This window comes from Echinops telfairi, unplaced genomic scaffold (assembly GCF_000313985.2).
Source record: "Echinops telfairi isolate 266 unplaced genomic scaffold, ASM31398v2 ScPeMD7_1;HRSCAF=3_0, whole genome shotgun sequence".
NCBI lineage: Eukaryota > Metazoa > Chordata > Mammalia > Afrosoricida > Tenrecidae > Echinops > Echinops telfairi.
In genome coordinates, this window is record NW_022103896.1 from 89,641,699 (window position 1) to 89,656,991 (window position 15,293).

Sequence of the window (15,293 nt, forward strand, 5' to 3'; positions counted from 1 at the left end):
GCACTCCCCCTCATTCACAATGATATAATTTGTTGTTTTTTGATGCCTGGTACCTGATCCTATCAATACCTAATGATCACACAGGCTGGTGTGCTTCTTCATGTGGGTTTTGTTGCTTCTCAACTAGATGATCGTGTGTTTATCTTCAAGCCTTTAAGATCCCAGATGCTATATCTTTTGATAGCTGGGCACCATCAGCTTTCTTCACCACATTTGTTTATGTACCTGCCTTGTCTTCAGGGATTGTATCAGCAAGGTTAGCATCATGGAATGCCAGGTTAATAGAACACAGTGTTCTTGCATTGAGGGAGTTCTTGAGTGGAGGCCCGATGTTCAGAAGATGAACAAATTTAAAACAAGTCTATGAGAGCCAAAATAAGGCCTTGAGTCCCCCTGGAATTTTGAGAACATCTGAAGAATAGATTTGATGCATGGAACACTGATGAGCTGTGGAAGGACATCAAGAACATCATTCATGAAGAAAGCAAAAAGCTTATGAAAAAGCAAGCAAGCAAGAAAAGATCAAAGTGGATTTCAGAAGAGCCTCAAGTTTGCTATTATTCATAGAGTAGCAAGGGCAAGTGGGAGGAACGGTGAAGTAAAGAGCTCAGCGGCAAACTTCAAAGGACAGCTCAGGAGGACAAAGTAAACTATTACAATGAAATCTGCAAAGACCTAGAATTAGAAAACCAAGAGGGACGAACATATTTAGAATATGTGAAACTGAAAGAACTCCAGAAAAAACTGAACCTTGAGTTGCAATATTGGAAGATTCTATGGGTAACATAGGTGCCACAGTGTCGATGGGATCAGGTATCAGGCATCAAAGACCCAGGTCAAAAAATTACATCGATGTGAATGAGGGGGAGGGTGGAATGGAGACCCAATGCCCATCTATAGACAATTGGACATCCTTTTATAGAAGGGTCGCAGGAAGAGATGAGTCAGTCAGGGTGCAGTATAGTACTGATGAAACACAACTTTCTTCTAGTTCTTTAATGCTCCCCACCCCAACCTCCACTATCATGACCCCAATTCTACCTTACAAATCTGGCCAGACCAGAGCATGTACACTGGTACAGATAAGAGCTCGCAACACAGGGAACCCAGGACAGATAAACCCCTCAGGACCAATAATGAGAGTAGCGATATCAGGAAGGTAAGGGGAAGGTGGGGGAGAAACGGGAAAACTGATCACATTGATCCACATATAACCCCCTCCCAGGGTGACAACAGAAATGTGGGTGAAAGTAGAGAGTGGTTGGTATAAAACATGAACAAAATAATAATTTATAAATTATCAAGGGTTCATGAGGGAGGGAGAGTGGGGGAAAGGAAAATGAGCTGATACCAAGGGCTCAAGTAGAAAGAAAATGCTTTGAAAATGTTGGCAACATATGTACAAATGTGCTTGACACAGTGGAAATATTTATGGATTGTGATAAGAACTGTAAGTCCCCAATAAAACAATTAAGAAAACAAAAGAAAGGGAAGGAATACACCTTTTACTGTACCAAGGAGAACCATGTTTAGATGTAGTATATGATTAAGAACCTTTGATATTGAAGGAACAAGTCCATACTATACTGAAGGCATTAGCCAAAAACAAGGCTCCAGGAATTGACAAAAGTAATTGGAAATGTTTCAACAATCTGATGAAGCAGAGACATTCACTATTTATGCTTAAAAATTTGGAAGTCAGCTACATAGGCAACTGCCTGGAAGAGATCCATGTTTGTACTCATTCCAAAGAAAAGTGACCCAACTGCCCAAATTATAGGACAAGAGCATTGATAACACATCCAAGTAAAATTTTGCTGAAGTTCATCCAACATCAGTTGCAACAGTACATTGACAGGAAACTGCCAGAAGCTCAGATCATATTCAGAACAGGACTTGGAACAAGGGATATCATTGCTATACCTGCTGAATCTTGGCTGACTGCAGAGAATTTCAGAAAGATGTTTACTTTTGCTTCATTGTGAAGACTGGACCACAGCAAACCATGGGAACAATAGCAGATCCAAAATTGCTAATTGTGCTCATACAGAACCTATACATCAGGAATGGGGAACTTCCGGCCCTTGGGAAGGCCTGCAATATCATCAGTACCAGTTAGCATCACATGCCTCACTAAAGAGAACTAGTTCTACTCTAGGGATAGGTTATTTAAATCTTTGACCAGTATGGCCCATCAATGATGTTACAGCGATCCAAATGTCCCTTGGCAGAAAACAGGTTCCCCACTCCTGTGCATGGGTCAAGAGGCAGTTGTGTGAACAGACAGCAGGAATAGGACATGGTTTAAAATCGTGAAAGATGGAGCTCATGCTTCTCTCCTCATAAATAAACAATTTATTTTATTTTTTTAATAAATCGTTTTATTGGGGCCTGTTACAGCTCTCACAATTCCTACACCCAGTGTATCAAGCACATGTGTACATATGCTACCGTTATCCTTTTCAAAACATTTTCTTTCTACTTGAGCCCTTGGTATCAGCTTTTTTCCTTTCCTCCCTCCCTATCCTTCCTCTTCCACCCTCCTGAACCCTTGATAAATTATACATTGTTTCACACCTTACACCATCTGCTGGCTCTCTCTTCACCCATGTTTCTGTTGCTCATCCCCGTGTGTGTGTATGTGAGTGACAGCTGTCATTGCAATCGGTTCTCCCTTTCTCCCCCTACCTTTCCCCTACCCTAATGGTATCACTTCTCCCATTACTGTACCTGGGGGGTTTATCTGTCCTGAGTTCCATGTGTCAAAAGTGTACAAGCTCTAGTCTAGCCGGATTTGTAGAACCTGGGGTCTTGATATTGGGGACCGAGGAAGGAGGGGGCGTGCTGGGAGCACTAAAGAACTAGAGGAATGTTGTATATTTGTCAGTGCTGTACTGCATGCTGGTTGGCTCATCCCTTTCATCATTTTCATTCAATCTATGCTGAGCTAATAATCAGAGAAACGAGATTATACACAGAAGACTGGCCTTAAGATCTGAGGAAGGCTTATTTACCACCTGAGATATGCAGATGACAAAACTTTGCTTGCTGAAAGTGAGTAGGACGTGTGGCACTTACTGATGAAAATCAAGGATCGCAGCCTTCAGTGTGGATGACAACTCGGTGTTATTGAAACTCCTCACTAGTAGGTAACATAATCCATGGAGGAAAGGTTGTCAGGGTTTGTCTTGCTTGGATCCACAATTAATGCTGGGGAAGCAGCAATCGAGATAAAACGATCTGCTTTTCAAGACCTATTTAAAGTGTTGAAGAGCAAGGATGTTACTTTGAGGCCTAGGGTTTGCCTGGCCCAAACCGTGGTGACTTTCACATATATGTGAGGCAACATGAAAGCCGGACATCGACTAAGGAAGAGTGAAGAGCTGATGCATCTGAGTCATGGTGCTGGCGAAGAATCTTGCAAAAGTCCCATGGATTGCCAAAAAAAACCCAATGAATCTGTCTTAGGGGAAGTACAAACAGAATGCTCCTTCAAAGTGAGGATGGTGAGACTTTGTCTCACATACTTTGGACATGCTATCAGGAGAGGCTAGTCTCTAGAAAAAAGACATTATGCCTTTTAAAGTAGAACAGAGAAAAAGAGGAAGGTCCTTGACGAGATGGATGGACCAAAGAGGTAGCAACAGTGGGCTCGAACATGAAAGGTATTGTGAGGATGGCGCAGGACCAGGTGGTATTTTGTTGTACATAGGAACTCACTTGATGGCACTCAGCAGCCACCAACTTCCAATGTTAAAGTATCAAGAAATATTTCAGTCCAGATAATGAGCTAGCACTAAGCTAGCACTGTACATGTGTTACAATAGTCATATGAATGGTCTTGTTCATAAAGAGCTTAAAAGTCTTAATTTATTTAGTGATACAGATCAAGGAAGGGTTTCCCTTTCATCTTTTGTTCCAAGGATTATGTGAGAAAATTTTACATCAGTTAGTGTGATGCCTTTACAGAAAGAATATATGGTAGGTAGCTATCTCCACATCCAGATATGGAACTACTAAATTGTCAAAAAGTTGTCTTACACAATCTATAGGAAAGGAAATTTCATAGTAATAATTGCAATCTACAGATTCCTCAAGTATATAAGTTGGAATAGGTAGTGTGACATAAAACTTAAATGGGAAACTCTGGTGTCAGATTGCCTAGGTTCAAAGTTTAGTTCCAACAATTATTACCTGTGGAGCTTTGGGCAAGTTAACCTGTGCCTTAGTTTCCTTGCTTATAAAATAGATCAATGATTTCGGTTGCCTCAATGTCTGACATGTCTATTGTTTTCAAATAAACTATTATAAATATTATTTTGACCTTTGTGTCTTAGTATAGAGAACATGAAAATGAGGGTTTAAAGGTATCGACAACCTTGGTGTCTCATTTGTAAGACTTGATTTCAAAATTGCCAAACACACATGTTTTCACTCTTGTTTCTATGTACCATGTGAAGGTGAATCAGGGCTAGTTTACACCATATTTCACTTTTCAAAAACCACAATAATATAACAGAATCTGCCGTAGCCAGTTCTGCTTTGCAGTGCGATAGTTATAGAATAGATCCTAAGCTCTCTTTCCTTCTCCAGTGCTTTCTCTTTCGATTGGATGGGGCTGGGGAGCTAGATAAAAGTAGTACAAGAATTAGTGCAGGATCTTAAGGAGCTTAATAGTTAATTGTCTTCTGCTTTTCCACTCTGTGCTCATTCAGTTTGTTCTTTCAGCGTCATAGTGGGTTAAATTAGGGTTTTTTGTTGTTGTTATATTGCTTGATATTTACATGTTATTTCCATGGAAATCTTTCAAATTACAAAAAGCCAAATTTCAAAAAAATTACAGGATTGAATGATATAGCAATGAAACGATAGGGTTAGTTACTTCAGGCTTTTCCCAGCTATGTCATGCCTAGAACGTACCTGGAAGTGTACCATCTTACAATTATTATAGCACCTAATGACGGTTTTGCAGCTTGAAAGGGTATGGGTTATGGAGCTTGTCAGTTGATGCTATTCTGAGCCTGTGTGCTTCTGTGATGAAGCCTAAGATTCTTTATCAATCCAAAGTAGGTAAAAATGACACAAAACTTGGAGCAATTAGCACCACAGAAGTTAGAGATTATTGCATTTAGCTTAACCCAAAGAGGATGCCCCGTAATGTGACAAATAGCTGCATAAAACTTAAAAATCTTGCTGCCTTTGGTGTTGGCTAGGCACCTAAATTTAAACTAAACTAATTCAAATGGTCTGAAAGTTCGAAGGTTTTCAAAGTTAGAGCTGCTATTGAGAACAGTATTGAGGCAGTATAACCTAACAGTTCTGGAGTTAGCACCTACTTCTAATTTAGAATCCTCAGTTTACCATGTGACTTTGGGAAAGCTACTGAAATTCTCCTAACTCTTTCCTGAAGAGGAGACCCTTAACTTGTGCATGCTCTTTTAATACCCACTTCTTTGGAGGTAAGGCACAGTTCCCCTTGGTAGCTTCTTTGCTTTCTTTCCAGATAAAGTTTATCTTGATTTAGGTTATTTTCGGCCTCTTGTTCAATCCTTAACAATTCTAGGCATGGTATACTCTTTAAAGTATGTAGGAAGTGGAGATGGCGCTTTCTCCCCAGGACAGAATTAAAAGACAGCCTCTCCACCCCCCAAACAAACAAACAAACAAACAAAAACTAATAAAAAACCTTATAAAGACCAAACTCACTGCCATCAAGTCAATTCCAACTCTAACAACCCTGTAGGACAGGGTAGAACGGCCTCTGTTGGTTTCCTAGACTACATTTTTACAGGAGTAGAAAGGCTCCTTTATCCTACTTCAGAGCTGGCTGGTGGTTTTGAACTGCTAACCTTGCGCTTAGCAGTGTAATTTGTAACCACGGTGTCACCAGGGCTCTCTGGAGGAAAACAAAGGATTTAAAAGTTATTGAGACATAAGATAGATGTGAAAGGTGGACATTGAATAAGGAAGACGGAAGAAAAATGGATGCATTTGAAGACTGGTGTTGATGAAGAATATTGAAAGTACATATCATGGGCTGATAAAAGGACAAACATCTCCTTTGGAAGAAGTATAGCCAGAATGCTCCTTAAAAGCAAGCACGAAAGAAAAAAAATCAAGTATGACGAAACTTCATCATACATACTTTGCAAAGGACATCGTCCTTGGTAAAGTGGAGGAGCAGCGAAAAATCGGAAAGCCTTCAAGGAGAGGGATTGACACAGTTACTATAACAATGGGCTTAAACATAAGAACAGTGGTGAGGATGACACAGGACCAGCGGTGTTTCATTTTGTTGTAGGTCGGGTCGCTATGATTCGGAACCAACTCGGTATCTATGTTGTGTCATTGCTCAAGATTGCTTCCCCACTCTGGTTTCTCTTCTGATGACATTTTTAAATGCATGTAGGTGTGGGATTTACATTTAGATTGTGATGGACCTTCAGTTCGTTTTTGTACATGAGGATGAGGTATATGTTTTGTTTTATTCTATTGCATCCACTTTTGTAATCATCATTTGTTGAAGAGACTTTCTCTTTCACCTTTCCTGTTTTTTGGCTCTTAATTGAAGTAAACAGATTTATGTCTGGATTATCTAATCTGTTCAATTGGTCCATGACCCTGCTATTGTAGTAGTACAAGGCTGTTTAGCCTGATGTGGCTACGTAATAAGTTTTGAGATTGAGTAGTGAGAGGTCTCCTCATTTATTCTTCTTAAGTTCTTTGCTTAAATCTTGCTTATTCTTCAGCATATAAAGTTAGCAGTTTGTTTTCCCTTTCTTTAAAGAATGAAGTCAGGTTCTTGATTGGCATTGTCTTGTTGTTTCATAGGTTGTTTAGAATTGGTTCTTGTCATTGATGATGCCACCAAGTCAGTTCCAGGTCATAGCAACCCTTTGTGCAGCACAGCGAAATATTGCCCCATCATGCACCATTCTCACAATTGTTCTCTGTTTGAGCCCATGGTTGTAGCTGCTGTCTCAATCCATTTTGCTAAGGGCCTTCCTCTTTTTCTCTTCTCTATTTTACTACACACGATGCTTTTGGATGGTATTCACATTTTCACAATGTTAAGCCTTTTTATTTGTGAACATGGAATATGCTTCCCTTTATGCAGGTCTTTTTTTAGTTTCTTGTAGTAGTATCTGTAGTTTTCTTTGTAGATAAGTCTTTTTTTCTTTGCTTAGGTTTCTTCCTAAGTATTTGATCTTTGTGGCCTGGTGGTATAGTGGTGACACATTGGCCTGCTAACACAAGGTTGATAGATTGAAATCACCAGCCACTGGGGAAAATATTAGGCTTTCTACTCCCAGAAAGATTTGTTCTTGGAATCCCACAGGGGCAGTTTACCTTGGCTTATAGGCTCACCATGAGTCAGAATCGACTTGATGATAGTGAGTTTTTGTTTATTGAAAATGGTATTGTTTTTAATTTTGTCAGTATCAGGATTCCTATTGATTTTTATATGTTAATCTTGTATTCTGCCACATTGCAGAATCTTTCAATTGTTGCCCCAATTTTTCTCTCATGTCTTTGGGGTTTTCTGCATATGAAATGATATCACCAGAGTGAGTGTTTCCCTTTTTTTGGTCCAATTTATTTCTGTTGTCTAATGATCGGGGTAAGACTTGCAGCACAGTGATAATGATGAATAAAAGTGGTGGTGAGGGGCATTCTTGTCTGGTTTCCATTTGCAGGGTAAAGTGTCAGTTTCCCCCCATTGAGTGAGCTACTGGCTCTTAGTTTTTCATATGTGGCCTTTACTGTGTTGAGAAATTTCTCTTCTATCCCTATTTTGTTGAATGTTTTCTTCAGGAATGGGGGTTGGATATTGTCAAATAACTTTTCTGTATCAATTGATATAATCTGGATCTTGTTTTTTGTTTTACTTATATGGTGAATTACAGTTTTCCCCCTACTATTGACCCATCCTTGTGTACCCATTATGAATCTCACTTGATCATAAGCTTTTTTGGTTTTATTTTGTGTTTTTTTTGTTTTAATGTTAGATTCTATTGGCTAGGATTTTGTTAAGAAATGTGCCTATGTTCATAAATAATATTGGGGTGTAGCTTTCTGTCATTGTGGGGTCTCTGCCTAGTTTTGGTATCAGGGTTATGCCTGCTTCATAGAATAATCTCTTCAGTGTCCTGCTGTTCTGTATTCTGGAGTTAGTCTGTGTACTACTTGATAGAACTCTCTAGTAAACCCAAGTGATCCTGGATTTTTTTTTTGAGGGGGTGGGGGTTGGAATTTTTTAATGACCTAGTCTATATCTTCTTTTGTTATGGGTCTGCTGAGGTTTCCTGTGTCAATTTCTGTTAATTTTCGTAGATGGTATCTTTTATAAATTTGTCCAGTATCCATTTCATTTAGATTTTCACATTGCAGTACAGTCTTTCATAGAAATGTGTTATTCTGTTTATTTCATTTGGTTCTGTTATGACGTCACCCTTTTGCTTTCTAATTCTTGTTGTTTTCATTTTCTTTTCATTTTCCTTTGTTAAGTTTGTTAGTGGTTTGTCAATTTTGTTAATCCTTTCAAAGAACCTCCTTATTTTGCTGCTAATTCTATTGGTTATTATGTATTCTAATTCATTTCTGATCTAATCTTTTTTTTTTTTTTTTTTTTAAGCAAAAGGGAAGAAGTTTATTGGAGCCCATACGGGAACCCCTAGAGGGGCCCCAGTGTAGGCATGCCAAGCAAAGGGTCGCACCATTCACTGTACCCCCATGTCCCAGAGGGACTCCCCTTGAGCTGAGCCCCAAAGCCCCAGGACTGGCTGGGGGTGGGGATCTGATCTAATCTTAGTGATTTCTTTTTTTTTTTATAATACTTTTTTTGGGGGCTCTTATATCTCTTATCACAATCCATACATTCACAGTGTGTCAGCACATTTGCACATATGCCACCTTCATTTTCAAAGCATTCTCTTTCTACTTGAGCACCTGATATCAGCTACCCATTTCTTCCCCCTCCCTCCCCGTCCCACCATCCCTCATGAACCCTTGATAAGTTTTAGATTATTATTTCCATATCTTACATTATCCTTAGTCAGTCACCCCTCACCCACATTTCTGTTATCCCTCCCCCTGGGAGGGGTTTCTAGATTGATGCTTGTGATCGATTCCCCCTTTCTTCCCCGCCCCTAATCCTACTGGCATCTCGACTCTCATTGTTGGCCCCGGGCAGGTTTATCTATCCTGGATTCCCTGTGTTGCAGGCTCTTAACTGTAGCAGTGTGCATGCTTTGGACCAATCCGATTTGTAAGGTAGAATTGAGCTCATGATAGTGGGGTGAAGGAAGGATAGAGGAACATTGTATGTTTCATTGGTGCTATACAGCACCCTGATTTCTTTTTTTCCTGGTGTTTGAAAGTTTATTTCCTAACTCTTATTTTAGTTGTTGAAGATTAGGTTAAGGCATTGCTTTTTTTTTAATGTGCGCATTGAGTATTATAAATTGCTCTCTGATAAATGTTTTTGCTGTGTTTTAAAGGTTTTGGCATGTTGCATATTCTTACTCGTTTCAAAGAATTTTATTTCTCATCCCTTATTTGCTCTAGTACCCAGCCATTTTAAGTAGTGTTACTCATTTTCCATGTACTTGATTTTTTTGTCCTTGTTTTTTTTCTATTGTTGATTTCAAGTTCTATAGCATTTGTGATGAGAAAAAGAAATGCAGAATTCTAAAATTTGTTAGGACTTGTTTTGTGATGTTACATATTGTCTATTCTAGAGAATGTTCCTTGTGGACTGGAAAAGAATATATACAGTGCTCTTTTTGGGTGTAGTGCTCTGTATATGTCTAGGACATTGAGTTGGTTAATTGCATTGTTTGGTTCTTTTATATCTTTATTGAGTTTCCTTCCTGATCTGTCTTTCCTCAAAAGTGCTGTATTGAAGTCGACTACTATTATTGCTGCATTGCCTGTTTCTCTCTTCAACTCTGTAAGAATTTGGTTAATGCATTCTTTCATCTTGTATGTGTTTGTTATGATTATGTCTTCTTGCTCTGTTGTTCCTTTAATCATTATGTAGTGTCCTTTTTACTCTCTCTTGATGTTTTTTGCCTTGAAGTCTGTTAGGAGAGATTATAATTGCCACTCCTCCTTTTTCAGTTACCATTAGCTTGGTAAAATTTTCTCCACTTTTTGATGTTTAGTCTGTTTTTGTCTTTGTGACTGAAGTGTGTTTCTTAGCGACCGCATATTGCTGAGTCATGTTTTCTCATCCATTCTGCTGCTCTCTGTCTCTTGCCTAGTGTATTCAGTCCATTAATGTTCAGTATTGTTATTGATATTTGTATTATGTGCTGTCTGTGCTTTTTTTGAGTACTTTGTTCAGTACCTTGCTCAGATTTTTTTGGTGGTGGTGTCTAGTATGTTCCTCTCATGTTTATCTGCTGTGGTTGTTTCTCTGTTAAAAGTATTCCCTGTAAATTTTGATTTTCACTTCCGCCATTTTTCCATCCCTCATTTTGACTCGGCCTGGAGACACTATTAGTAGATCTGTCATGTTGGCTGCCTAAGGAGATCCTGAAGTTCAGTTGAAACTTAATACTGGTGAATGGTGGTGGTACTGGAAAAACAACACTTGTGAAACATCATCTGACTAGTGAACTTGAGAAGAAGTATGTAACCACCATCAGTGTTGAAGTCCATGCATTTGTGTTTCCTACTAACAGAGGACTTGTTTAATTCAATGTGTAGGATACAGCTGGCCAAGAGAAATTTGTAGGACTAAGCTATGGCGATTTAATCCAAGCTCAGTGTACCATTATAGTGTTCACTGTAATCCCATGAGTTACTTTTAAGAATGTACCCAACTGACAAAGATCTGGTTTGTGTATGGAACACATCCTCAGCATGTTGTGTGGCAACAAAGTAGACATGAAGGAAGGAAAGTTAAGGCAAAATCTGTCATCTTCCACCGAAAAAGAACCTTCTGTATTATGACATTTCTGCCCCCCAAAACTACAACTGTGAAAATACCTTCTTTTGGCTTGCAGGAAAACCAATTGGAGATCTTAACTGGGAATTTGCTGCAATGCCTGCTCTTGCCAAACCAGAACTTGTTATGGACTGAGCTTGGGCAGCACAGTCTGGGAATGATTTAGAGGTTGAACAGGTAACTGCTTTCCCAGATGAGGAGAATGACCTGTGAGAGAACAAAGATCGAGCCCAGCATCAGAAATCTAGTTTTAATAGGAAACTTACCTGGAATGTCAGTGTTGCCACATGATTCCCACCCTTATTACATAGATAATCAGAAGATGCTAATCTTTGGGATGCTGAAGGAGATGAATGGATGTGAGTGTGGCAGTAAGACCTTTGCTTATTTAGACCCACACACATAGCTGTCTTGCAACCCCGTTTTCTTTCTTGCATTTCAAATACAAGACTACTACAGTCAGGTCACAATATTCAATGGTGACATTTTGTTATCTGCCATTCCCATTCCTTCTTATTTAGAACCACAATGAAGTTGTAGTTCAAAAATCTTAAAAACAACACAAGTTTCTCTTTGTGAAGCTAGTCTTATTTTTACACATTAGGTTTTACTGGTCTCGAGATACTTTGTATTTCCCTCATATTAAAGTTATAGTTTTCCTCAATATAAGATTCTTGATTGCCAGTTTTTTCTTTTGGGGTTTAATATATATCACCTCATTTCTTTTGGGGTTTAATATATATCACCTCATATCTTCATGGTTTCTGCTGAGCAATCAGAGCTTGTTATGGGTTTTTTTTTGGTAGTTGACTGTTCTTTTTCACTAGCTGCTCTCAGGATCGTCTCCTTGTCCATGAAATTGAAGAGTTTGAATACAGTATGTCATGATGTTTTGCTTTGGGAATCTTAAGGGTTCTCTCAGGTTCTTGAATAGTTGTTTTCTCATTCTCTGTGGTGTTGTGTACATTTTCCTCGATGGTATTTTATACTATTATCTCTGTAGAAAATTTTGTTTCTTCTTTCTTTGGGATCTCAGTAAGACATAGATTAATCTAATTTATAAATTATCAAGGGCTCATGAGGGAGGGGGGAGAGGGAAGGGAGGGGAAAAATGAGGACCTGATGCTGGGGCATATATATATATGTATATATATATGAGTTGTATGAGCCCCTAATAAAACGATTAAAAAAAAAAGACATAGATTATTCCTCTTGATAGTGCCCCATATCACTCTCAGGCTCTCTTCGACTCCATTGCTCTTTTTGTTGATCCTCTTCTCAGTTGTATTCAGAGGAATTGTCTTCAAGCATACTTATAAGACTTTCCATTTCTTTGATTCTGTTACTCAGGTATTTTACCATGTTGTCTAATTCTGTTATATTATTATTAGACTTCTGGAATTGTATTTGGAACGAGGGTTTCTATTTATTCCATTTTTCTGCTGTTGCAAATTTTCTCCATCCATTGAAAGCACTTGAACCTCATTCTTCTGAATCATATTTCTGGTAGTTCCAGTGTCTCTTCCTTACAATATTCTTATGAATCTGTGTGTTGTTCAGTTGTTTCTGCTTACTTTTCTTTGTGTGTGTGTGTGTTTCCGTGTGTGTCTTTGCTGTTTCTGGGGCATTGCATTGCAGCTGTTAGTGTTGGGAGGGCTGCTTGGGTCATGTGGGAGTAGTTAGCTTTGTACTGCTGCACTGTGTAGATGGCCAGTAGTTTCCTTGCTGGGCTGCAGGATGCCTGGTGGCGGCCTTGCTGGGATTCACGGGGGAGGAGGGCTTGATGTTTTTCTCCTGGTTGTTGGAGAAATGATCAGACATCTTGAACTGGAAGCCTCTGTACTCCACTTGTTTTAGACTTTGTGTTTAAGACAGTATGGTCATTGGTCTATATTACACCTTGCTTGCTACGTTTCTTCTGTTGCCTAGTTGTCCACTCCAACTTCATAGGACAAATGGAGTCTACTTAGTCCTCTATTTAGATAATAGAAAATAAAACTCTTTCAAGCTAAGATGCCTCTATGGTAAGGTGACCGGATTTGAACATTGGTAAAGCAGGACACCATTGATAAAACTCATATCCTGGCAAAATAGCCACATGGCAGCCGAAAACCATATACCCTAGCTTGTCGTGCATTCATTCAAAAAATCTGGACTGTCCCGCCAAAAGTGGGATGTCTGGTCACCTTACTCTGTGGACAAACTTTTGTGATGGTGGCAACTGTTATTTTACTTACGTGTAGAAACAAAATTTCCTTTACCAGTTATTTCTCAAAACTTTTCATTAGCTGCTGAATGGAATGTAAACAGGCAAGGAATTCTTAGGACTCTGTAGCTCCATTTTGGTAGCAAACTTTTCATTTCTTCTGCTGTGCAACAGCATTTCAGCTGAAACTTAGTGCCCTAGAATAGCAGCCATCTTTTCAGCTCACAATTTTGTAGCTTGGCCACTTTCGTCTCAGGTCGACGCCCTCAAACAGCCCTCAAAGTCAACTGGCAGTTCATGGCCTGAGGCTAATGGCTGGTTGTTAGGTGTGTGTATAAATATCTGGGTCACACATCTTATATTCCATTGGATGGGTTCCAGCTTACTCACCTGGCAGCAGAGTTGTCCCAGGAGCAGCAAAGGAAGCAAAGACCAGTGCCCAGGTGCTTTCTGAATCTATCTGACTTAGGTTTGCTATTGTGTCTCTATCCAAATCTGGTTACATGACTGTTTGGGGTCACTGCTGCATCCGTTTCCACAGTTTATCCTGGCTGATAAGGTCTCAGATGCCCATCACACTTTTGCCAAAGACAGAGACCAGGTAGATTCAAGAAATTCTAAATTTGCTTCTTTCAAGTGCTTGCTAGGTTTAATCTTAACCTTAATTGGAGAAACATGCTGGGCCTGAGCCGGCACTTCGTTGGCCCAAATGATTGGCTTCACCTGATACTCCAGTGCTGGAGGCAAGTAGTCTGACTTTTCCTGTTTCCTTGTGAAGATGTTGCCAAGCATGTTCATTGGGAGCTTGCAGGTACAGCTGTTCTCTGGCAAAACAGAAATCTGAGCATAAACTTTAAAGCAGTTCCTCTCCAAGGAGAACAGGACAGCCCGGCATGGTGAGGGCAAGCTTTTTGCCCAGTGATTGCAAAAGACACTGACTTTTAGCTCCACGAGTCACTCTGGTGACTGCAACTGCTTCTTTAGGGTGAGCAACTGAAAAGGTGGCTCCAGAGTCTACCAGAAAACTTAACATCTTTAGACTGTTATTTTTACCTGGGTCTCCTGAGGGGTAATGACAAGACACTGATGAAACTGGAGCGGAGCCCCTGCTCCCCATCATTCTTCATCAGAGTTCAAATCTATGCTATTGAACAAATGCACCGATTTCTTTAGCATCATGCTTCTTTGGGCACTTGTCCTTCCATTGACCTGACTTCTTGCAGTAAGCCCATGTATCCCAGTTTACGACCTCTTTGTGACATCTAATTCCATTCCCCATCGCAGGTGGTTTCAGCCTTTCCTGCCCATGAAAGCTGCGCTGACATGCTCTGGGCAGCTTGGGTTTTCTGTTTTTCGTTGTTAAATGCTTTGACGGTGACGTCATCTGATGTGAGAGATTCATTCCAATGACTTGTTCCACTTTCTACAATGTCTTGTGAATATTTGGGTAACTTTGGACAGCAGAGTTACTGTTAATCTCACGAGTAGTTTCTGAGACTTCAGGATCAGAAGCAATGTACTGCAGCAGGCCTGATCAATTCTTTCCTGGAAAACGAAGGGGTTTCCTCATCTGCACATTGTGACTGTTTGGACTATACTGAATCTTTCCTCCTGGGGTCACTGCCACCAGAATACATTTTTTTTTTAAAATGTTTCAGCAACTCTGTTTCACCATGACTTGGGTTCCAGTTGAATTCAGTGGTGGGAATGGTAGCTCCAGGGTCTGGGAGCCTGTTGGGTCATCCTCATGAAACTGATCGACTTCCTCCCTCTCAGTAACTCACTGCAATTGAATCAATGCCAACTCATAATAATAGGGTAGGGGTAGAACTATGTGAGTTTCTGAGACTGTAACTGTTAACACGAGTAGAAAGCCCTGACTTTTTCCTTTGGAGCAGCTGTTGGTTTTGAACTTCTGACCTTACAAATTGCAGCCCAACATGTAATCACTATGCCATGAGGGCTCCTTGGCTTCTTCTCGAGCTGCATTTAAAATGAGCCTTTTTACTTCATTTGTGAGCAGAGTTTTTAGCAATGTCTGCACATCACTCCAACTTGGGTGATTGAGATAAAGACTGTCTACTGTTTGTCATCCAGTCTGAATTATCTCTGTTGGGTGGGTAGGTATTTTTG

General features: G+C 39.8%; 1 pseudogene; it reads left to right on the forward strand.

Moving 5' to 3' along the window:
* The first annotated feature begins 10,517 nt into the window (after positions 1-10,517).
* LOC115871148 lies at positions 10,518-11,089 on the forward strand (annotated as a pseudogene).
* The last annotated feature ends 4,204 nt before the right edge of the window (positions 11,090-15,293 follow it).